This window comes from Ambystoma mexicanum, chromosome 6q, assembly GCF_040938575.1.
Source record: "Ambystoma mexicanum isolate Mex_15411 chromosome 6q, UKY_AmexF1_1, whole genome shotgun sequence".
In the NCBI taxonomy this organism is placed as follows: domain Eukaryota; kingdom Metazoa; phylum Chordata; class Amphibia; order Caudata; family Ambystomatidae; genus Ambystoma; species Ambystoma mexicanum.
The window spans coordinates 1,558,749,164-1,558,774,183 of record NC_090937.1 but is presented as its reverse complement, the minus strand read 5'-3'; the positions used below and the strand labels follow the sequence as shown (position 1 = coordinate 1,558,774,183).

At 43.7% G+C, this 25,020-nt stretch overlaps 1 protein-coding gene across 2 annotated transcripts in view; it reads right to left on the bottom strand.

Annotated features, from left to right (window-relative positions):
- ADISSP (adipose secreted signaling protein) overlaps positions 1-25,020 on the bottom strand; it is a 627,791-nt gene that overhangs the window by 453,118 nt on the left and 149,653 nt on the right. The window contains exon 2 of one of the 2 annotated variants that reach the window (XM_069632259.1): positions 10,470-10,567. The exons of the other annotated variant lie outside the window; for it this stretch is intronic. The gene's annotated coding sequence lies outside the window, so the exon portion shown is untranslated. The remainder of the gene's footprint in view (positions 1-10,469; positions 10,568-25,020) is intronic. 2 annotated transcript variants of the gene reach the window in all.

Genomic DNA, 25,020 nt, shown 5'->3' with positions numbered 1-25,020 from the left:
GGGTATGGTGGTCTGCTCATCACTTTTCACAGGTTACCCAATTTAAAGGATCAACTTTGTCAAAGCAACTATAAAGAAATCCCTATAGAGAGGAGGTTTACTGTATGGTTTAGCAATCGTTTATCAGGTTTCTTTAGGGGCACAACATTTAAGGTGTGCGATTTCGCACTTCTGATAAAGACATTCCATGGACATTGACTATGCATAAAATGGATACCGACTTGCCTTCCCTTCCCATGCGTTGGTCCCTTCCAATTTTTCCACTCGGCCCAATTCGCTCTTTTGCTGAGGCTTAACCACCAACTGTTTTTCTGCACTTCAGCTGTGTGCATCTCATCAGCTTAACCATACACATCTCGTCTCCACTGCTTACTCCCTCTTAATTTCCCAGAAAGTCAGTCTGTCAGAAACACTCACACAGCGCACATCCCTTCAATATGCTTTCTCCCACTTGACACTTCTGACAGACAATCGCAAATCTGGCTATCTTAGTCAATGGCTTGCTCTCAAATGGCCTTCTCAAAATTAGCTTCTTCTACTGTGAGGCTAGCCTGCTCGGCATCACCCTCCCTACGGGGTTCGAGCCAAGTGGGACCTCACCAGGAGAGGCTCTCCCTTTGGGGACAAGGACTCTCCCCCACATCACGGCATATATGGGAATAACTGCAAAATTAAAGGTCATGGCTGGAAGGTTTAGAATTAATCTTAACGTCTGGCTTGCTCTGGGCAACCCTCCAGACCATCATTTTTTACCTGCCAAGCCATGACAAAAGGGGAAAGACCATATGCAAATCAGACTTGGTCCCTCCCCAAAAGGGACAGTCCACCCAAACTGTTTGGTCACATCCATCTGCATTAGACCACAAGCATTCCCAAACATGTGGTGGCCTTATTGGGCCTCATCAGTGAGGAGTAACTTGGGTCTCTACTCCCAGCAGGCGCAGGAACCACGTCTGAACATACCCGTCCCACTCGAGGTGACTACACCAAAACAAAAAGGTGATGGCTGTAAGGTTTAGAATTAATCTTCACTTCTAACCTAAGTGAAACATGTTTGCGGATGCTTGTGGTCTTGTGCAGAAGGGATCCGACCAAGCAGTTCGGGCTGGTCTGCCCCTTTTGGGATGGGACCAAGACTGATTTTCCTATGGCATTTCCCCTTCTGTGATGGCGTGGAAGACACAGAAATGGTCTGGAGGTTTGCTCAGAGCAATGCCAGAGGTGATAATTAACTCTAAAACTTCCAGTCATCACCTCCTTTGTTTTGATATATGGGAATAATACACACAATAATTAGTTCCAAGACTGCGATGAAGCAAAAGTGAACTTATGCGATTACTCGAAAGAAAGAAGGGGTATATCTAAATCAAAATCTCCAATCAACGGTGACGAGTAAGTGAAGAGGGAGGAAACACCAAAGGAAGAAGAGAGACAGAGAGTGAGATGAAGGAAGACTCAGACAGGGGAGGGCCCCATGTGAGTAGAACACCTGAAGGAGGCGGAGCTGAAGCAGACAGTGGAACCTGTGAAGTACAGAACTCCTTTGAGCAGAAGGAAACGCTGGAAGCCTGGCGTGTACAAGAAGCCAGATGCCGAGACAAGTGGAGCGTAAAGCTTGGTAGTGGGGGGGACCACGAAGCAATTCTGGCGTACGGTCTGCCCGTTCAACGACGCAAACACCACCCATAGAGGAAGTAATCGCCCATTTAACCATGGCTGTATCGAGAAACCAGGAAGGAGAGAGAAACTCACAAGAAGTGGGCGTTGCAGAAAGCGAACCAAGAAGCAAACAGTGAAGGAGAAGATCCCAAGTATCTACAGGGACACGAAACTTTCCCCGGCAAAATTAAAGGTAACAGGGAGAATGGGAAAACCGCAAAGCCAACAGGGACTAGTTTATAGAATCAGAGAAACTCGTCCCAGTACAAATGACAAAAGTGTGAACACAAGTTGATGAACTTGGACCGTCTTAATGTGCAAAAGAGAAGAATAGAACCCCCAAAGAGGGAGAGCAATAGGACTGGAGCATCACTACCTTGGGAAGAGGGGAAAATAACCCATTATCCAAGAAACAAAAAGTGGAACATAACAGAGAGAGATAACTGAACTTAAAACCAGAGAGGCCTTTAGGATAAACCTTGTACAAGAAAGTCCATACCAGGAAAAGGTAAACTATACTTATTTACAAAGCCCCAGAGGCGAAGGCACTATACAAGAATATTCAGAACCATCCAATACAGAGCTAAGGATTCAGAGAGGAGCAAGGAAAATCCATACTAAAGACGAGATAAAGACTACCAGTTCCGTAAGTGAGTTACAGGAACTGATACAGAGGATAACAAATGACCATTTAAAAATTGCATATTAACTACCACTCTGAAAAGGAACACAGAGAAGTGCAAAAGCACAACCATAACGAGAAGGGGGTCATTCTCCTGACCTTAGTTAATTATATTAGTAGTAGTGTCAGTTAGGACTAGTTTTGGACAGCAGACATTCTTTTTGGAGCTTCACACATAACTGACAAGCACCTTAATTAGTAAAGTAGGTAGGGAACAGCCCACAGCGATAGGGAGGGAAATATAGGCCTTACTCTTATATAAACACACCATTACAATGTCCTCATAGTGTCCGCGGCCGCATTCCCACCTGCCACAGCACTCAATTGTTGGACCTCATCGTTTCACAACTCCAAAGATCCTTCGCTACTTGCAATGCTGGCTCAGACTTGTAAGATACAAAACACCAAGATACTCTTAATAGCTCTTGCAGTTTTTTTTTTTTTTAGAAAGTCCAGCAGATATTCTAGGATTTAGTGTGGACTAAAAGAAACACACACACCTGCTTGATGTGTTTGTAATAATCACACTAGGATTAACTTCAAATTGCTTAAATTTTACATTGTGACACTAGACCTTGGCTTAGTGCAGGGGTCCCCAACCTTTTACGGGCAACATTTGCTAATTAAGAGGTGAGCAACAGGCAAACCTTGACGGAAAAATTGTCTTCAGGTAACCCAAATTATAATGGTAGTAAATTACAAATAGAACATGGTAGGTAGAGCAATTAACATTAAGCTGAAGTGCAAATCTAGGCAAAGGTAATTTGTAATAGTTTTCATTTTAATTCAGTTTGTTATTAGGTGGATAATTGTAAGAAATGTAAGTGGCAAATGGGGCATTTGTAAGCACAAAGGATTAATACTCATCAAAACATGTAGAATACCAAATGGACTTTATTGGGGCTTTGGGGGTATTGCCAAAGAAATTTTTGAGAAACGTAGTTGTAAATGGTGTATTTTAAGCACATTACTGCAGCAATGTCGATTACATAGTGGTGCATCCAAAGACCACTGTACAGGATGGTTTGGGAGTTCTACCTTTGATATTTGGATGAGCATTTTACTTTAAAAATTGACAGTCTGGCATGCATCTTGCTCATTTCCACATTATCCAAATGCCATACGTGCAAACTATCAGACAATATTTTTTCAGCAGGACACTGCAACGAGCATGGAATATTTCTGACAAACATACATGAATGCATCACACGCAAATGATGCCAGAACAAATTAGGCTTATGCAAATTATTCTATGATGGAAAGTTGGGTGTTAGGAAAGATGTTTTTTTTGCACCTTGCCCTCCATAGACTTCTATGGAATCCCATTTCCTTTGCTTGTTTTGAACCGAGTCCAGACTTTTTGGAAGTCTGTAAACTGGCGAGCAACATTTTACGGTACTTTGAGCAACAGGCTGTTCCCAAGCTACTTGCTGGTTATCAGTGGCTTAGTGCAATCCTTCTCACACTAGCGTTGAGTTCTAGGCACCTGTACAGCCCTCCAGCTGCACCTCCAGGCAACACCCTGAGAAGACTTAGGAGCAACTCTGCCTTACTCTTTTCCTCCCTTCTCCAGGACCCGGAGTGTATTAGGATGGAGCAGCGGTGGAGCGGATATCATGTGCACTTCATACCCAAGGGCACTGGCATTGAAAGAGCATGGGGCTGATGAGAGGGGGTGGCGGGGTGGGGAGGGGGGGGGCGATACAGGCTCTCATGTGGTCTGGCCTCATCGCCGTAACAGTCGATTAGTGCTGTCCATAGAAGCCCCACCCAAATTGCTGCTCAGCTAAATGTATATATTCAGTATTTAAACAGAGTTTAAGCTAAGGGTGGGGACCAACGCATCAACCTCACTTGCTGTCCTTTTCCAGGTCAGGCAACAAGGGGAGGATGATGGGCTGCTGTCCAGCTGCATCGCTCACTGTAAATGGTTGCTTTTCAGGGGTGAAAATAGACGGCTTGCCTCTATCTCACATGCACAATGCAAATAGTACAGTCCCTTTCCTCACCCTTTTATAAATAGCTATGTTGGTGTCAAAAATCCACATGTAAAATATGAATGGACAGTCAACCTCCTTCGATCAGCATCTCGCAAACACAATCCATTTACCAGTTGATGCTGTACCTCTAAACCCCAGTCCAGAAACGCAAGCAGTCTTGATGTGGACTACAAATTACCTGAGCTCCAACAGAATCGCTCCTTCCCATTCCACCAATCTGAACTGGAAATGTAAAGATCATTCTCCAGCAGATCTGCACCCCACTCCATTATATAAAAAGGCAAGCACTGCCAAAGGTCATGAGTTTGCCGTTTGAAATTGTTTATATTATTTTAAATGTAAAGGCATGAATCTGCGTTAGCCCCATCAAGAAACTATGCAGATGAAAGAACAAGCAAGCTGAAGGGATGAGGCAGCATGTGACGGTTAGCCTCTACTGGCTTATTAAATACCGCTTACATTTTACATTGCACGCATAGAGATCGAGCTTGAAGCTCTTAGCCTTCTACGGTGGCCCAAAAAAATGCCATGTAGCCTCAGGAATTGCATCATCAATAATGTACAAAAACATTTTAACCCAAATTAACCAGAACCTAATCGTTGTTGACGGAAATCAAAACAGAGGACTACGAAGCCACATTGAGAATGAATAAGGCAAGACACCCTTTATTGTTGGTTTGCCAACCACATAAATGGACAACACCCAACCCACCGCCAGGTAGCCTCTTCCTTGCATCTCCCCATGGTCTGGTCCCTTACAATACATGTCACTTCCGTTTGACCTCTCCCGCCACCAAGACATAACACTAGTGATCCTTGTATATGGCTGCCGTACGTCTTCCATCGCATCTCTCGTCATCCGGTGATCTTTTGCTTCCTAGTCGGTCGCTCTGGTCTGACGATATCCGGCGTAGTCCTCCTCAGGTGAGGGGCATAGGGCCACCGCCTCCTGACACTTTCGGCCAATCGTAAGGTCCCATTGTTTAAACCGGTATAAGCCAGCGAAGTCAGGACATGACGACTAGGTGGCCTTCACCCAGTCCACCCCCAAACCTCATTCACCAGGTGTGCTGCTGAAAGCGCCGTCTCAGCAGCTCTACAGCGCATGTCCCTCCAGGGAGCCCTCAGGGAAATCATTGCCTCAGGCTAATAACTGGCGATTTTACCCAACCATTGTCCACCAGGATTTTAAAGAAAAATAATGAACACTCGGGCGTTATAGAAAAGTGTAAAACGTTTCGCGGTATTCAAATATATTCCCAGATTCCTCCCCTATGGTGGTTTACTCTTATTTTTATTACGGTCTTATCATAACTTTATGGCATCATTAAAATGCCCCCGCCCCCGGCCCCAGCGGTCATCAACGTTCACACTGGTCATTACAAAACCATAAAGCAGGACTGTGCCACCTAGAATTGCAATATAGACATACATAGGAGATCAACTGTAGGTGAACTGGTTGCTACTGTAAGTACCTTTTGTTCAAGAGGGAATACTATGGGTCTTGGTGCACCCGCACCAGTTCACAAGAAATGCATCATTCACATAAACATGCAAGTTATAACTGATGCACCGGAGATCCGATAGTGTGAAGGCCATAAGCCACTTCTAGTCGAGAACCATTTGAGCAGCATTTACGCCTTAACATCTCCTGGTCAGCTCATTGCTTACATGCAAGTTTCACACTTAGCTTAAACTCCATTCATACCTCGAACCCACTACCCAAGCCAGTTGGAAAATGTAGCAATATCAAGCAAAGATCATATGCTGACTTTGGGGAAGGCGGTTTCAGCATAACAGAGGCATAGTCGCATGGATTACATAACATGGTATGCATTCGGGGTCTAGGTCCCGCAGAAACTACCCAAGAAATCTTTTAATCTTTCTAAGTCTTCCTGTGTGACATTTCTGACCTGGACAAGCACCATACTAGCCAGAAAAAGGGGAGGAAAAAGGGGGAGGAAAAAAAGGGAGGAAAAAAAGAGGGGAAGAAAAGAGCAAGGGTGAGAAAAACAGAGCAAGAATGAGACAGAGAGGGACATATTGTAAGAAAAAGAATAAGAGACAGACGAAGCAACTCAGAATGGAGACAGATAAGACATGCGCTGGGACAGAGTATGGTTGAGAAAGACAGTCACGGAGCCGGACTGAGACTGAGATGGAAACGTTGACTGAGACTACGACAGAGAACGAGAGCCTAAAATGTAGAAGGCAATGAGATGAGACAAAGACAGAGAGGTGGTAACTCAGAGACACAGACGGGGACTGAAATAGATTGGCACACTGCAACACAAACACTAAGCCATTGACAGCAACCAAAACACTGACAGTGTCTGAGAGACAGTGCCTAAAGTTGCAGGCAGGCATGGGACTGTGTAAAATGCTGCCGCCAGTCAGAACGCAAGGAGAGAGGACACTGGCCCACTTATTAAAACTCCTAATTGGCTTACATGGTGCAAAATGCACACACAAAAAAGGAAATGGTACTTCGGCCAACTTATGGCACAAGCATAGTCAACACTACTCCTCTCTCCTTAAACATAGCATTGCTTTGACACCACATGTTCCCAAACTAATTGGGATTGGTAGGGAGGACATGGGTGAGGGGCTTAACACTAATGTAATGACTGCTGTGCCCATTCACTATTTATCCGCCACTGCAAATGTGAAACATCACCAAATGCTTACAACAACTTCTCCTAGGTGACAAAAGTCCAGAAATGGCATACACTGAAAGCAGAGAATAACGGAGGTGCAGGAAAACTGCTCAATCCGAGGCAGCACTTTATAAATCCATGTTTTGATTGTTTGTAACTTGTGCAGGTGAACCATGTTCAAAAAAATATTGGCGGTTCCCAGAATAAGTGTTCAGCTGAAGGAATAATGCCAACAGCGGGAGGGCTGCACGCAGGGGGCAAGTCAAATTATCATCAGTAGTGTAGGTGCAGTTTGCGGCCATACTGATTTGCTAATGCATTAACTGCAATTTTAAACAATATCAACAATGCAAACGATACAACTAGGGATCCATTTATCCAGAATGATATAGTATGCATTGTTATTTGGTTCAGCTCCCAGATATACCTAGAGTCATGGGGAGTTCTTCCATCTATTTCTTATACAGGTAATCCATTACCAGTCACAAGTTCACTTTATGTGCAGTTTCCATTGCGGGGCAGCCTCGCGCACTAGAGCTACCCCTCTGCTTATGTCCAAACAAGACTTGGGAGCGTCAAACATTTTTAGTGGGACACCGGGGAGAAACAAAAAAAGGGGACTTGGAGTAAGCAACACATGTGCTTTTTTTGTTCTGACTGAACACATTAAGAGAGAGATCATTTGTCCAACAACCAGGACAGACAGGATTTCATGTTTTCTGCCCCTTCACTTCTCCATCCACCTACCCACCCACCCCTCCCCTCCCCTCCCCTCCTTTGGTTGGTTTGGGCTCCCCATTGGGCTTGGTCGCTCGCACATATTAATGAGAAACATTTACCCCCATTCCAATTAAAACATTACTGTGCAATGGCGTTCATTTTCCAGTGACTTACACAAATATAGAGTGGCTACTGTACACCGAATACTTGCAAACAATACTGATGAGTTTAGTGGGAAGGGAACGCCAGTAACATGAACGGAAAAAGGGTTGTTGGAAAGTAGAGCTGAAAACTTCAAGGGTTGGCTCCAGCAGTTCGACATAGTCCAGATTTCACCTTCAGCAACACATGCATTCTCCCCTCACAGAAATTAAAACACATCTGTTCAAGTAGTTCCATGTCTGGCACCCAAGAGTAAAAAGCCTGGCGAGCCTACATAGGTGACCATGCACGGTGGCACGCCCACTGCCAGTGGCAACATGGTTCATACTACAACAGCGCACTTGCTTTGCAGGAAGATAGTTTTGTAATTCCCCATTTTACGTAAAAGGAGTCCATAGGGATAACATTGGAATGAATCAGGGAAACCTGGGAAATCTTTCAGGCAACAACTATCAGTTGTAATTTCTAAATAAATCAAATACAACCCCGAATCACATTTATCAGATCAGAAGTAATTTAAAAAGCCTCTCGCGGGCTTTGATCATCTAAATGGGATTGGAAGCACCTATATTATACTTGCCTATACAACTGCCTTTAAAAACAGAATGCATTCTATCAGTATGCAGACATGCAAGTCTAGTTATTTTTTTAATTCAAGGCATAAAGAAATAGGAAACTTCAAAAACATAAAATTCAAATTTCGGTGAAAGACCTGCTTTCAATTATCGGTATCAATCAATTCAATACTTTATTTGGTTAAACACTTTAACCTTTTCAAAACACATTTAATTACAAGATTATTTCATTTAAACATACAGTATCATCCGAGCTGATCAAAACACGGTTTGAAAATAAAAATCGCAATGATATATCCCATTACAAATCACAATCTAACAAGTTAAAAAATCGTAAAGCATTGTAACAATTAAGGTCATGTAAACATTTCAATAGTGCAGTAAAAATTGTGTTTCTCAAAGTTTCAAATTATTTAACAAGGATACTGTATCTATATTCAAAGGAGATATGCTAAGCATTGAATATTCTTGTCCACATTTCAGTACAAAAAAGTGAATAAAATCTCCCAAAAACTAAAAGCTCTCCTTCCTGAGTTGAGACAAAGCTGGGGAATTGAGTAACAATGTGCTTTAAAGTTTTGATTGCTAAAACATCACAGCAAAAGCGCCATGAATTTGTTTGTGCAGATCCCTTCAATCGAATAGCTAAAACCGTCTTGATGGGCCAAAGATCAAGATGAATCTTAACAGAGTTCCAATAAACAGGATCCGGAAACTTTGATAGATATTTTGGTAGCGGTTTTCTCGCTTTGATAGTGAAGTAGCCAATTTTCATTAAACAATATCTTTGACATTAGGCCCATAGATTGATCCATTCAGATTGATATAACTTCCGTTTGGCACCATCTGGGTTCGCTATCAATAGTTGTTCGATGTCGTATTTTATCAATAGTGATCTACAATGATCTTCCCAAAGATTAAGATAATTATTACCATGGCTATCAGTTGCGGGGGCGGCTGCTATTATGGGTATTAAAGTACTTTTATTGTCCTCCTGCAACAAACATTTTCTGTAGAAGGACAACGTCTGCCCGTCTACCACTGATTGCAATGTTAGGCCAAGCTCATAGCAAATAACTAGAATTGGTATATTTCTAGGCAAACCCAGGACCGATTTCCAAATTTACCCTCCAAGTAATCCATTTAGGCTGATCTGATATTTTTTTTTTTTTTTTTTTTTAGAGTGAGTGCTGTACGTAATTACTGGGATTACTTTTTGCACATAAAAAGCAATAGTGGCTTACAAGAGAATTTAGTGAACTTGCGATAAAACCTTAGCTTGAGCTGGAAAAGTGTTCATTTTATTCATCACATCCGTTTTATATGTTAATTCTCCTGAACTGGTGTTAATATTAACTCCCAAATATTTATACTCTTGTACAATTTCTAATTTTTCACTGCCAATCCACCATTTTTCTTTTATTATTTGCTGTTTTTTTGCCCTAGGTAGTAGTAAGATGTTTGACTTCGCGGCATTGCTGAAAAGTTGGTTTTTAGTCGCGTAGGTTCCTAAGGCATCTAACTGCCTCTGTAAGCCTACAAGAGTTTGGTCGATGATTACAAAGTCAGCAAACAATAATAGACTTTCTTATCTCCCATCTTGGGTGGAAAGGAGCGTGGGATTTCCAATGCCTTGTGTGGGATTTCCAAATCTTTGCATATGTCATGAATATAAAAGTTGAAGAGTAGAGTTGCAAGTGCACAACCTTGCTTCAGTCCTCTTCCAGTTGGAATTTCTTCTGACAACATACCCCCCTGGTTAAGTTTAACTCTAATAGAGGTCTTGGTGTGTAATTGTTGAACTAGATAGCGCAGGGGGACAATCTGCATTTTCAACTTTCAATTATAATAATGGAGAATGTAAAGTTGCACTATATACCGATGACTTGATTAATACATATTACTGTGACAAATACATTCACTCAAAACATAGCGAACCAAAAAAAAGACGCTAATTTCGACCTTTAAGCAAGTTCATAGCTGGATCAGAAAGAATGCAGCAATCTTCACTTACAAAGAGATTCCACCAATTTGGTTCAAACGGTAACCAGGAAGAAGGGGAACCTGGAATTGATGATGCAGTCAGGATTTTCTTGTTTAAAGTTGGATTGCCTAAAAATGACAGTTTGGAAAATGTAAATAACATATGTAGTGTAAATGTAAGTTAGTTTAAATATTGGCAACTGCCTTGTGTATAGCATACAATTTGCATATGGACATAAAAAGAGGACTCTGGGCATAAAGGGCACCAAATTTAACCTGGACGCCCAATGAGAAAGGCCAGTCGTTTAGCTTACTCCTGTTGGTTACTAGACACATGGGTAAAAGGCGATGAGAAAGGTATAGCCAAATGGGAAGGAGACTTGGCAACTACCAGTCCTAAAGATACATGGTACTGCTCCATATGTTTTAGGGAGCTGCTCTACACAGAAAGCACGCGTGTTTGTGAGGACCACATGGGTTGGATAATCCTCTGCGTGACTCATGCTTTCGCCCGCATGCGAAAAAGTACTGCATTGCCTGCATGTGAAAAAGAGTCCTGCAAAAGTGGCTAATATCGGTAAGTAGTAACCCCAGTTACATAGTGCTCTGAAATTGGAATCCCCAGTCGGATGCTGTATATAAAAACACCAAATATTACTACATGGCAAATACGGATGTATGTCTTTACTTATTCAGCATCTACTTCGCTATACATTCACTTTCACACAATTACCTCTTCATACCTTTACGTCTTCGGTCTTTCACTTCTTTCAACACTAAGTAAACGTAAGAAGTAGTACATGCATGAAGTAGTAATGGTCTGATGAAGTGAACGTAAACTGAATAAGTGTATAAGAAGTTTTTTTTTTAAAGTAAAGGGGGAATACCGGTTAATACACAAACAAGAATCCCTGCCAATTATAAGCAACACCAGTTTGTATTTTACAAAGTTATAGACCCGATCAAGGATTGGCAATACATTGGAAATGAAATACTTACTCAGTTGCACTAGTACAAAAATGTTCCCCCTGCCTTAATAGCAGAGCAGGATGAAAACCGAAGAGCATGGTCAGTGGTTCGCAATCATTGAAAAACCTTACCGTCCATCCAGAGGTGGAATTATGCATAAGCTAGGTCCTGCAAGCTACCAACAGGTCCCTCCGCCATGCTGGCTGGGGCCACGCATTATCTGGAAGAGCACCAGGCCGGTGGAGGCAAACAGGAGTTTGGGTAAATAAATGGAGTACCCACCCAGCAAGTGGTATTATTCCTTTTGGGGCACTGCCACTTCAGTCATAAATATGCTGTGTGTGCCGCTATGGTGCCTGTGTATCCAGTGTAAGCCAGTAGTTAAAGACAAACATCTGGGCACTGCTTGTCAATGAATCAGGTCTGTTCCCACTGTCTCAATCAAAAATGAGATATTGAGAGGAAGACTAGGAATAGATAGTGGGACGAATTAAGGGAATTGGTCCTTCTCCCCAAGGGGGAACCGCTCCCTGTAAGGCTAGGGAGGTGAACCAGCTCTGCAACACCCTCCCTGGGGGACGAAGCAAGTGGGACCTCACGGGGAGAGACGCCCAATTAGGGGACAAGGATGAGTAAGTTGATTAGCGTACACTCAAGGACCCAGGGAGAGAGATGAGAGAGGGAAATGCATATGTAGGCCTGGAAAGGCCTCAAACACCTGGAGAAGGAAGAAGCTAAGAAGCCAGCGACTTTCAAACTCACTCAATACAGAAGAGCGGGATGCCAGGAATATGGCGAACCCAAAGCGGAGGAAGTTAATGGCAAAACCATGAAGGAGGAGCCATGGTGTACAGCTGGTCCACAAACCATCGCTAATGCTGCCACCAGTGTAGACCCAGGGGCTTGTCCGGTCACTCATCAGAGCACCATGACACAGGGAGGAAACGAGAGGCCGCAAGGAGGGGAAACGCCAACAAAGATAAGGCGACGGTGGTCCATGATCAGAGAGGTCGCCAAGGAATAAGGCTCCGAGAACATTCGCCTTCGAAAGCAAAGGCAACAGGGCAAACGGGACGCATGAGAGGCCCCCGAAGGAATCATACCACACAAGCAACTCGTCTCAGTAGAATCCATGAAACAAAGTTAACCTTGAAACAAATTAACTCCAAATGTTGTGGTACAAGAGAAAGAATTATTGAAAATCTGAATTGAACAGTAGCTAACAAATACCCTGGGAAAAGGGGAAAGTTATCGATATTCTGTAAAAGAAGGTAATAATCGCAAAGAGAAAGAATGTTACGAAATAGTCCATTGAGACATATGCAAAGTCAAGAGGACCAAAACAAGCTGAACTATAATTGTACAGGAGGGAAAGCCTACCACAGCTATAGTCCCTTCCACTGATATGTTGAGACCAACGGATGTATGCGATTCCTTCGACTATATTTCACCTAATGGGGATTACACCGAAACCATTTCACCGTAAAACAGAATCTACTTTGTACTTTCTTTTTATAATGTGGGGTGAGACCACCTCTCCGCCCCCTGCAGCCAACCCTCAACCCTCCCTACCCTAACTTGTACCCTTACCCTACACCCCACCTATTATACCTTACACATATACCATTTCCCCTGCCATTTTCAGTGAAATAAATTCAGTGAAATGGTATTCTAAGAAATCTACGGTAATGGAGACCAACAACCAGGCGTATAGAGCTTATAAAAGATCCCCAAAAAGGATTCCCAAAGAGGAGGGAGAACTCAAGAACTCATTTAAAGAACTACAGAGACTGTCACAAGAGACAAAAAGAATCCTACGGACTGGTAATAGAAGTACCCTGAGGGGAAATGAGTAATTCTCCCGACCCAAGTTAGTTTTCACATTGGTAAGGTCACTTAAGGTAGTTTTGGACAGCGGACAGCTTTCTTTGGACATTCACGACAGACTAACAAGCACCTTAGTTAATAACCTAGGCAGGGACCCATAGTGATAGGTAAAGTTGGGCCTTATAGTTTGCTTTATTAAAATATTATGTATCATGTCTTCAGAGGGTCTGAGTCCTGACTCGCTACAGCAGGTAATCCCTGCATAGAATATGAGAGCACTGGGGGGAAGAACTAGACAAAGTCAGCCTTGGAAAAAAACCCCCACAGCTTCATGCTGGGAACATTCAGTATCTTGTATCAATGGGGCATAAGCAGGTACACCTGCATCCTCCGTTTCCAAGGGAAGAACGAGGTAGGGTAGGACTGCTTGGAGGAAGACAATGCAAGTCTGTTGAGGCTGGAAGGAGAGAGCTGCCACGCCATGGAAGAGGACGCTAGGTTATAAGGGCCCTACAGCTACGCTATATTCCCGGGGGAAAGATTAGAAAGACATTCAATGGCTTCCGAAAGCGACCCCTAGAGAAGAACTGAAACCCACATGAGTGTCTGAGGATTGCAGCCGACTGAACAGGATGGCGAATAAGGTGATGGGGTAGAGACATACACATACCCATCAAAGCCAAGGACCAGTCATGAATTCTGAACCCCATTGCTCAAGAAGGGCAGTAGTGAATGCCGAAAGTTTGAAGGTCCAGGATAAACTATATGTGAAATCCTGAGCAACCGGAGGTCCAGGGGAGACTATCCGACAGTCCTGATCAACCAACACCAGGGAATACCTAGGAGTGATTGGAATTCCCCAGCGAAGCCCAAGAAGTGAAGACTGTGGAACCGTCAGGGAAAGGTCGTGAGTGGGGTGGGTTTGAAGCAGAATGGCCTAAGAAAGTCCAGGAAGTGCCTCAAAGGAGATTCCCCAGGTACACTTGTTGGTTTGATTAGTTTAGAGACTGAGAATAGGATTTAAGAACTCTTTAGTAGGCCGCAGGTTACAACATTTTGTATTTAAGTAGTGGTAGCTAGGCGGCTTCAGCCTTCTCAGTGGGTCATCTTTTGAAACACAATTTCTCAAATAGTGTTGGCTAGGTGTGGCGAAGACTTAAGATTAGGATTTGGAACATTCAATCTACTTGGGTGGTGAACACAGGACTAAACGCGGTTTAAACGCTTGTTACTGTGATCTGTGTTTGATCTGCAGGTTTAAATCCCTGCAAGGACAACTTAGTCTTTGATCATGTCAAGGTCGATAAATGAGTACCAATTTCTATTGGGTAATAATAGTAATGTATGTCCTATGTAAATTGCTTTAGATAAAAGCGCTATATACAAACAAATTATTTTGTTGGCCCAGTATGACACCGTTTTATATAGCATTCCTGGTTTAGTTTCGAGTGTTTCCCCAACTTCTTAAGCACTTGTCCAACCCAAATCCTAATTCAGCCAACACTGAATACAGCTCTTTTGAACCATAATTTAAGCATAGTATCGAGATCCCCACACCAATCACTGACTGTCTCTTTCCCACATGAATATTTAACAATATAATCAACTAGGAAAATATAGATTGCCAGTGGCAAGGACAATTTATATTACCTCCGAGCCTCTACCACAATCTAAAAACCTGATAATCATTTTTCAGTAACAAATCCTTATCTGTAACTTTTTTTTTTGAACAATGCATTACATATTTACCTTTGAGTTATTCAAGAAGAGAAACCCAAAGGACAGCTATAAAAAAAGCGCAGTGGGTTGATGTGCACTGTGCCTCTCCTAAACATCCCAACCAATCCTCTTCAATGTATCTGCTACCTTTGTTACCAATGATTCTGATCCCCTTAATACACTGTGCTTGGGAATCGCAATGAAGCACTTGCCTGGATCGAGTCCTACCTGGTACCACATCATATCCGCGTTTCCTGGAAAACAGCACCTCTCAACAGAGGCCTCTTAATGTTGGTCCTCCGCAAGGCTCCCTCTTGGGTCCCCTCCTGTTCACAATGTGCACTTCGGCTCTCGGGGCACTTATCTCCTCCTCTGGGTTCTCGTAACAACTCTTTGCATAAGACACCCACATTTTGTTTTTACTCTATTCCTGAACTCTCCACTGACCTACCTACCAAAACCCTCAGACTGTCTCTCGGATATTAAATACCAGATGGTCTCACTATTCTGTTTAACACCTCCAAAAACAGAGTAGCTTTTCTTTCCAGCCAAATCTGCTCGCTTTTCCTCTCTGCCTATTGTGAGGAGTCAGAAATAAGAGGCGGACACAAAGTGGTAGTGCTCTCAACATCATATCTTTATTGAAAGAAAAGGGGTTGCATAAAGGCCTTTCTGTCCCTATCCTAAAAGGAGTTTGCCTACATAGGAAACTAAAGGTAAATATCAGTCTGTGTTTAGTCAAAATTATGTAAACTGTCCGTGCGTCCAAAACATATCTAGCCCTCACACTAGAAATTAACTACCAGGTAGTATAGGGAAAGATTTCTCCGATCTAGGTTTAGCCAAAAAGTGTTCAAATGTAAAGCAAATGGATGAATCCAACAACAATTGTTTCTTCTAAGGAGATTTCCTTGGATCCGAAGGGTATTTCCTTCCCCTGGTTTAATTCAGGAAGGATGGCGAAAGTGCCTTTTCCCCAAAAAATTTTTATTAAGGAGCGCAATAATGTCTCTTCCATATAACAATGTTCCAGGGCTGGCAAACGTGTCTTTGACCCAACTTCTCAAAGATGACTTCCTTGGACACTCCCCTGCCAGGAATTCTTCAATCGATTCTTTAGATCCCCTGGTATACTCTCCTGCCAGGTATCTTTCCCCCAAAAGGCTCACTGCCTGATATCTGTCATTTATCAGGGTTCATTTCAATGTCCTTTGTTTCCGGTATACCACAGTCATACTACAGTAGTGTCTATACTTCATTGACTTTAGATACTACTTGTCCAAAGCTTCCCCATATGGGCATCTCACATATGACTTGTTCAAGTTCTGTCTTCATTTCTCCACCAATATTAATTTGTTTATGGCAGTGCTTGCTCCAACTTGCCCCATAAGGACATCTTGTATATGGATACTTGTGCAAATGTCTTTCAGCTTCTTCATTAACATTCATCTGCTTGTGATAATATTTTCTCCAACTTTCCCCATATTGACATCTCAGGCATGAGGAATTGTGCACATTCTGGCTTTCTAATTGACTAAATTGATGTTCAATATGCACTTTTAACTTCATGTGCCCGTTTGTACGCCTCAGGGTTCCCACCATCACTGTGCAAACTCACAGGTATCTCAGAGTTTCCGAAGCACGGCATGTTACTGCGGCACAGTTAACTCGGGAATGGTGTCTCTCACTTAGCAGATCGTCTTTCAGGTCTCCCTCTGGTCTCACCTTCACTTGCCCATATCATTGCTGCTATTTAGCACAACTGTGTTTGACAGCCTTGCTGCTGCCGGTAGCTTCGGGGTCTTCCCATTAGCCTGCCATGCTCCCCTGGGTCTCCTGCCACTCCGGTAAGAAATGCCGAGAAGTGTTAGAAACCAGAAGGTATCTCACCCACTAGTCCCCTCGGATCTGTCATCCAGGTGAAGGCGGTCACTTTTTGGATCCTGGGGGTGGACCAGTGTGGGAGGATCACCCGAGTGAGGACTCTTCAGGGAGTGGGACGCCAGATAGTGGGACGCGGTATCCCCTTTCCTGTAACACCTTCTCCCCCATCCTACCAGGTAGGATACTTATTAACTCTACCCTGCCCCCTCTTCACAACTCAAACACTTTCACACAGACAGCCCGCTATGGGAGAAAATAGACCAACACCTGAGCAGTGGACCCGACATGTCCCAAAGCATAGGTTGGGCAATTATTGACAATTACTCTCAACTGACTTCCATTCAACTTCCCCACACGGATAAAAGGCGGAGCACGAGAGCACACTCTGAGCGAGGCAAAGAAAGAAAACAAAGAAACAGTTTAGAGGCGAGAAAGACAGCAAAACAGAAGAGGATCACAAGGAGGGAAATCCCCTTGACCTTTTCGACAAGGAACCGTTACTTTCCAGAAAACTCAAGAATAGATAGTGTAAGACCAGGAAACCAGACTGAAAAATCTTGTGTGTCAGAGATACATCATCAAGGCGGGGAGAGATGACAGCCGCTGTGGCACTGTCCTTGGCTCCAAGAACAGAGGGGTATCCGTGAAATCAACACAGCCGGTGAGTTGGGGAGACCGATTAAGACTGGTCTGTATTGAAGTCAAGGTTGCAAGCAGCAACACTGCATGGCGAGCACTGGAATGAACATTGTTAAAACGCGTGTGATATGAGACGCATGTAAAGGTGAACTGCTGATGAGTGATAGAACTTTAAAAACAAGATACAATACCTTTGACAGTGTGGTCCGACACCGCTAGGGTGCTCAATCAAAGGTCTCTGTAAGGTATCCATCTGAGAAGTGACGAAAGTGAGAAAAGTGTTATACCAAGAAAAGAACGAGTAATTGTGAATCGAAGTGGTCCTGTGACGGGTCAAGCTAAATCCTGCGCACAATCGCAGGTCTTAGATTTTGATGAAGTAAAGAAAGTTTGGAAAAGTATATAAATCTGGTCAGAGCCCGGCAAAGGGGCACCCGGGGTGAATAGAAAATGACCCAAGAAGTTATATATGCTAAATCCTAAGAAGAAAGGAACTTTAATGTTTGTCGTGTTGCAGCAGGCTCTCCGAAATAAGAGACTTTGAAAGGCAAAGAGACTTTGGCAAAGAAGGCCTGGATGTTGAGGTTTTGAACTGCATCCTCGTGCTAGAAAAGCCAGAGTGTGCTTAGCTCCAGTGTGCCGCAATGTTCCGTGCTGAAAACGTGAGGAAGGGAAACCAATGGCTTGAAGATCCCGACATATCATTTCTTGAACACTTCTCTTTTGCATAACATTGTTTCCCACACCATTTGTATTGAGAAGTAAGGATTAGCAATAAGTAGTATAGGCCCTTTTATTTTGAGACTCTACTAGGACTGCGTTATTATTTGATGGTCATAGTTGGTCCCATCTTTAGATTTAGCATTAAATAGGTGTTTTTCAAACCCAATAGAAGGTCAAGAAACACCTTACAACTCTGATCACTTGCGTCTGTCTTACTTTCTTACACAAATGACAGCATGAAAGCACCTGCCTCTTCCAACAAAGTCTGTTCCCGTGCGTCTGCCTTCACCTGCGGTTCTTCTTCCCACTGCTTCTCTACTCTGTGCCTCCTGATTGAAAGTGTAAACTATCTTCAAAATGTCCCATGCAGTTGATCTACATTACATGAGTTGGCGTGGCACTGTTGTCCAACCCCCCCATAAAAAAAATAAAAACACGGTCTAAAATGACAACAGCAAAAATAGCTGGGAGGAAAACACGGGCAACGCACAAAACGCACTAATAAAATTGCCCGACCTGCAAATGTTAGCTGGTAAGCAAACTCTCCACCCCTGTTGGACCAACAAGGCCAATACTGCTGTCTATTAACAAGACAAGGTAACTGCAGCCCAGGTTGAGAACGGCAGACAAAACTAGATTATGACTCCCAGAAAAGCCCAGCCTCAGATAAGTGGAAAGCAGCCTATCACACATCTATAGCCATCCCCATGAAGTTCCTAGCAGGCCATGGCTTTACTCCCAGAGGAGCCACAGTTCAAACCCCACCCCCATTAAAGAGTACCTATAACTCCCTCCCAGCTTTTCAGTCTATAAAACCTGGCAATTGGAAGCACGATGTGCTAGGAGAAGGGTCTGTAACCTCCTATTTTCTGGTGCATAGTTTCTATGACATGGAATTGGGCAATTTCTAAGAAACCTTGCTATCCATCTTTAGCATATAATATCACGATCTCCAACTCCAGGAATAGATACTGATGGACACCTAAATCTCTAGATAATCTGAATAATTTGTTAATTAAATCAGATAATACCGAGCAGCCGGCCGTATTTCTGAGCCCGATTTATAACGAGGGCACAAATGGCTCTTAACTGCATAAGAAAATTACATACATATGATCACGATCTAGCAGATAGAATAGCCAGCTATAGAGCAGATAAGAGACAAGCCTGCTCCTTTCTCTCCATCTTAAGAAAACAAAGCTTAAATCCCTGAAATGCCAATATAAGAATTGGCTAAAATCTAGAAAAGCTCTGACATATCAACAGGACGCTGAACACGTTAGAAAGCATAGCTTCTAAACACTCGGCCTGTATTCAGGGACTTCTAAATTCTGCTAATGGGTCTTCGCAGATGCGCTTACAGATCAATGCTGTATCGGATGAAGTATGGATTAAATATTATAAAACCTATGGCATGTGCATCAATCGTCATGTTGGAATCTTCACAATAACTACCTAAATTTGATATTGATGATATACTGTGTCTTATCATGAAACTTAGTTCTTCCCGTGCCCCAGGCCTGGATGGGCTGTCTAATTATATGCTTAAAGCACATCCGTTTGCCTGGGCTAAGATTCTAATGACCATAATTTTCCATGTGAGCTTGACACGCCAGTTACCCACTTCCTGGAAAAAAGCCATCGTAGTCGCGATCTACAAAAGGGGCGATCGGTATGATCCGAAGAATTACAGACCAATTACTCTATTAGACGTCCCTGGTAAGCTGTTTGCGAGCCTCTTAGATTTTAACCAATGATCTCTTCAACTGATCAACAAGATCCGAACCAAACAGGGTTTGTGCCAGGGCTTGGAACTGCAATTAACTTGCATGCTCTACATGCTATCAAATTACATGAGTAAAAAAAAAAAACTGCTGTTTTATATGGCCATTAGTGCCTTCCAAGCCGCTTTTTATTTGGTCCCTCGAGAGCTATTGATGCACAAAGAGCATCTTGTCCCGCTTCTCTTCGATACTGGATCAATGAACTACATTCCAAAACCACTGTCCAAATACGTCTCTCGATGGACAGCAATCTAGCAAGCTCCATTGCCACCTTTAGGGGCCTTAAGCAGGGGTGTACTCTTGCAGCTACGCTTTTTAACTTTTTCATTTCTGATATGCCCAACTCATTTGCTGGTGCCATTTCGGACTCGCCGAGATTGCATAGACATGCGGGCCTCTCGGTTTTTTAGGCTGACAACCTTATGTTGTTGGGAAACACACCCAGGGGGCTGCAAGCTCTGCTCTCGCAGCTGGAGGACTATGTTAACATGAACTGCCTGAAAATAAACCAATCTAAATGTGGAATCAGGATAACTGCTGGAGTAGGTTGAAAGAGAAAAATGCTAAGTAAATGGATGCTTCAAGGAGAGCAGTTACAGATTGTACTGGAATATAAGTATCTGGGGCTAAGGCTCAGTAACCATCCGGCTGATAATCCATACGATCTAGATTTAAGTAGAAAATTTAAAACTTCTCAGACAGCCATAATTCACGCTAAATTTGGAAAATTTTCATCGATACCCTTAATAACCTTTTTTAACCAAATTATTGTTCAGATTCTCACCTTCGGTGCAGAAACCAGAACATGGAAATCTGAGCTATACTGGTCAAGAATGGAGGGCATTTTTTGGAGGTCCGTATTACACCTTCCCACTTCGACTCCCATGTGTGCAATTCGCCATGAATTAGGAAAAATTTCCATTATGCTAAATATAAATGGAAACAAATATTATATGGGAAGTACATCATGCCATCAGGGAGTGCCTCCATTCTTGGAACTATATTGACTTATGTTCTCACAACTAAACACACTAAAATGCAACTATGGAGGACAAAAATGTTTAACAATTGAGGGGAATATCAGAGTCCCTATTATTGGGCTAAAAAGAAAATATCGTTAGGACATTGTATTGGAACCAGACATCATACCAAACTGCATTTGTTTAAAGGTCATGCTTTTGTGACAAAAATTTTGAACAAATCAGAATCCTATGTCGAGCTATTCCCAGACTCAAAAATACGAAAGTTATAAATGCGATTCTGGTTAAATCTTTGGTCTACAAAGGATGTATTACAAAGACCTACAAAAATCACTATGTTAACATACGTAGATTGTGTCTGAATTTAAGTCAACCTGAGACCTTGAAGCATCAGATTTCTGAATGCCCCACACTTTCCGATGCAAGAATTAAGCACTTCCAGCATTTCATTAAAGAATATTGTATAATCTCAGATGAAATTTTGCGGAGAGCCTGGATTGATTCGCACAGAAGAATTATTAATATAACTGCAACATTTTTGCTAACCTTGAATTTATCTTGATGCACTGCGGTGATAAAAATATTTAAATGTAATGCTGTTTTCTAATGTTCATACCTGGCCGACGAGAACATTAGTCCTTTTATTATTAATTTAGTCAGCAAGTGATTTATGTGACAAAGTAGAAGAACAAGTTACTTAATAACTGGTGCCGTATTTTCGACTGGATGTTCCTCCAACGTATTCCACGTCTTTGACATGTAATGTCCAAAGCTGTGTTACTTCGGAAATTTTTCGGCAGAGGGCGTCCTGCAAATGGTGTCGGGTCTATGTCCCTCGAAGGCCTCTGTCGTTATAAATAGGGCGCACGGCACAAATAGCCTCAGTTTATGTGTATTCCTCCATAACGTGCGACATGCTCATTCATGCCTGCTTGACTGCACATAGCCTTGAGGGAACGTAAGCTGCAACAGCATAGGAAATTCTCCAGAGGGGCAGGCTGGGAGGGCGATGTGGAAAGAACATTACCAGTTGGTAAGTAACTTGTTCTTCGAATGGATTGTGTCCTCCAACGTATTCCACATCTTTGACATACTCCCAAAGCAGTACCAGAAAATGGAGGAGGGAAAAGAATTTAGAATACCCAATCAGAGTGACGAATAAAGAACTGCTTTAGCAAAGGCCATATCCTGACCATGGAGCGTATCCAGGGAGTAATGTTTGACAAAGGTATGATAGAAGCCTATGTTGCAGCGTCCTAAATATTCCTAATAGGAACTCCCCACTGAAGGGCTGTGGAAGTAGCCACGCCCCTAATGGAATGAGCTTGCAACCCTTTCGGAGGGTCCTTGCCTGCCAATCTGTAACATTCAGTAATGGTGAGGATAATCCACCTGGGCAAGGTCGGTTTGGTAAAAGCCTGGCCCAATCTGTCTCCAGTATACCCCAAAAAGACAAAAATTAGTCGATCGTCCACTCTGACCCTGGACATCCTAGAAATATAAAAGCTCAGAGCTCTCCTAGGATCCAACCTATGGAGTCGCTTCTCTTCCTTACCACGATAAGGAGAAGGATAGAGAGCAGAAGTACCACTTTCTGGCTCAAATGAAACTCATACACTACCTTAGGTAGAAAGGATGGACGTACCCTCAGTACAACCCTATCCTTGTGGAACACAGTAAAGGGTGGCTTAGATGAAAGTGCCTGCAATTCACTCACTGTGCAAGCAGATGTAACTGCAACCAGGAAAACCGTATTGAAAAACAGTCTCAAAGGACAAGAGTGCAAAGGCTCAAATGGAGCACCCATCAGGAATTTCAAGACCAAATTCAGATCCCAAACCGGCACCTGAAACTGGGACGGCGGGAACACATTAGTGAGCCCTTTTAGAAATTGGGAAATCAAAGGAATCTTAAAGTAAAAACATTCTTCAGACGAACGCTTGAAGATAGACAGCGCTGCAAGGTAACCTTTAATAGTACCCACTTGAAGGCCCCTGTGGGCCAAAGAAAGCATGAAAGACAGAACCTTGGGACTGTAACACTGAAAGGGATAGACATGTCCTCTGCACCAGTCGCAAAACTTACGCCAACGGTACAGGGATTTGGTTGACAGCCACCTGGCCGAAAGCCATCATCCGGGAGGCCCAATCCTTATATCTTAACCCTTCAGATACCAAGGGTAAAGGTTGAAAATCTTGACCTCTGGTGCGCGCACACACACACACACCCCTCTCCCCTAAAATCCCTCCTTCCCGCGAGAGCAGATCTTATCGGTAGGGAATACGGCGTGGAGGGCAGATGGACATTTCTAGAAGGTCCGGGTACCACGCTCTCCTTGCCCAATCCGGAGCAATGAGGCGCTCTCCTGGCCCAATCCGGAGCAATAAGGGTCATGTGGGATCCGAACCTCTGCAACCTCCTAAACACTTGGAGAATGACGGGGACCAGAGGAAACACGTACAGAAGTGGGAAGGACCAATCCACAACAAAGGCATCTCCAAAGGCACCTCTCGGAGGAAATTCTCTTGAGCAGAATCTCTCGCACTTCCGGTTGGCACTGTTCGCGGAGAGACCCACTTGGGGTTCCCCAGAGGGTGAAGATCTCCAGAAGGACTTCCTGAGCCAACTCCCACTCGTGAGAAACCATACTTTGCCTGCTCAGAGAGTCCGCAGCTGCATTCTCCTCTCCGGCCAGATGCACTGCTGAGTGATATTCCCTGCTGGATTATCCAGAACCAGACCTGGATTGCCTCTCTGCACAACGGGAGTGACCCTACCCTTCCCCCCCTTTTTTGTTGAGGTAATGTACGGCCACTGTTATCAGTCATGATCAGGACACTCTACCCCCGCACAGACGGCAGAAAAGCTTTCAGGGCTAGCAATACACCTGATGGCCCGCAGCTCCAACAGGTTGATGTGGAGTTTGGACTCCGATGGTGGCCAACGACATCTGGCGGTCAAATCGTCAGCATGAGCTCCCCATCCTGTGAGGGAAGCGTCAGTCACTACTACTACTACTACTACTACTGTCACCTCCGGCCGCGGTTGCCAAAACGGCTCTCCCTTCATCGAGTTCCCTCTCGTTGGCCCAACACAGAAGACCGAGAGCGCAATCTGAACGGAATCCGACACCTTGCCTGAGAATTGTGACCACTGCATCTTGAGGACCCACTGCAGGGATCTCATCCTCAGCCTGGCCTGTGGCACCAGAAAAATGCAGGATGCCACAAGGCCGAGCAACCTTAAGAATTCGAAAGCCAGGAGACACTAGGCACATTGAAATGTGTCCACCATCTGCACAATATGATGAGCCCTCCCCTTGAGAGGGGAACACTTCCAAGGACGTGTCCAACACAGCCCTGATGTACTGGAGTTGTTGGGAAGGTGTCGGATGCGACTTCTTGAAACTGAGGGAGAAGCCCAGCTTGTGGAGGGAGCGGCTGATGAGACCGAGATGATCCATTGCTTGCTCGGTAGAACACGCACGGGTCAGCCTGTCGTCCAGGTAGGGGTATACGTGAATCCCAACCTCACCCGAGATACGCAGCCACCACTACCATTAGCTTGGTGAAGACCCTCGGGGCTGAGGTCAATCCAAATGGCAGGACCCAAAACTGAAAGTGCAAGCTGCCAGCCGCAAACCTCAGGTACTTTGTGCTTTGGATGAATCTACACATGAAAGTAAGCATCCTGTAGGTCCAGAGACACCAACCAATCCTGAAGTCGAAGGACCTGGAGGACTTGAGAAATAGTGACCATCTTGAACTTGTCCTTCCTGAGAAGGTTGTTCAACCAACGCAAATCCAAGATGGGCCTCAAACCCCTGTCTTTCTTTGGAATAAAAAAATATGGGGAATACCATCCCTTGTTCCTCTCCGCTACAGGCAGCAGTTGCATAGCGCCTTTCTCCAGCACGGTCAAGATCTCCTGCACAAGGATCGGATCTGGAAGTTTCAAAGAGATTCCCCGGTGGATTGTCGTGAGGCCGCTTGAGGAAGGGAAGGCAGTAGTCGCGGGCTATTGTTTCCAGAACTCATGCATCCGAAGTAATAGCTTG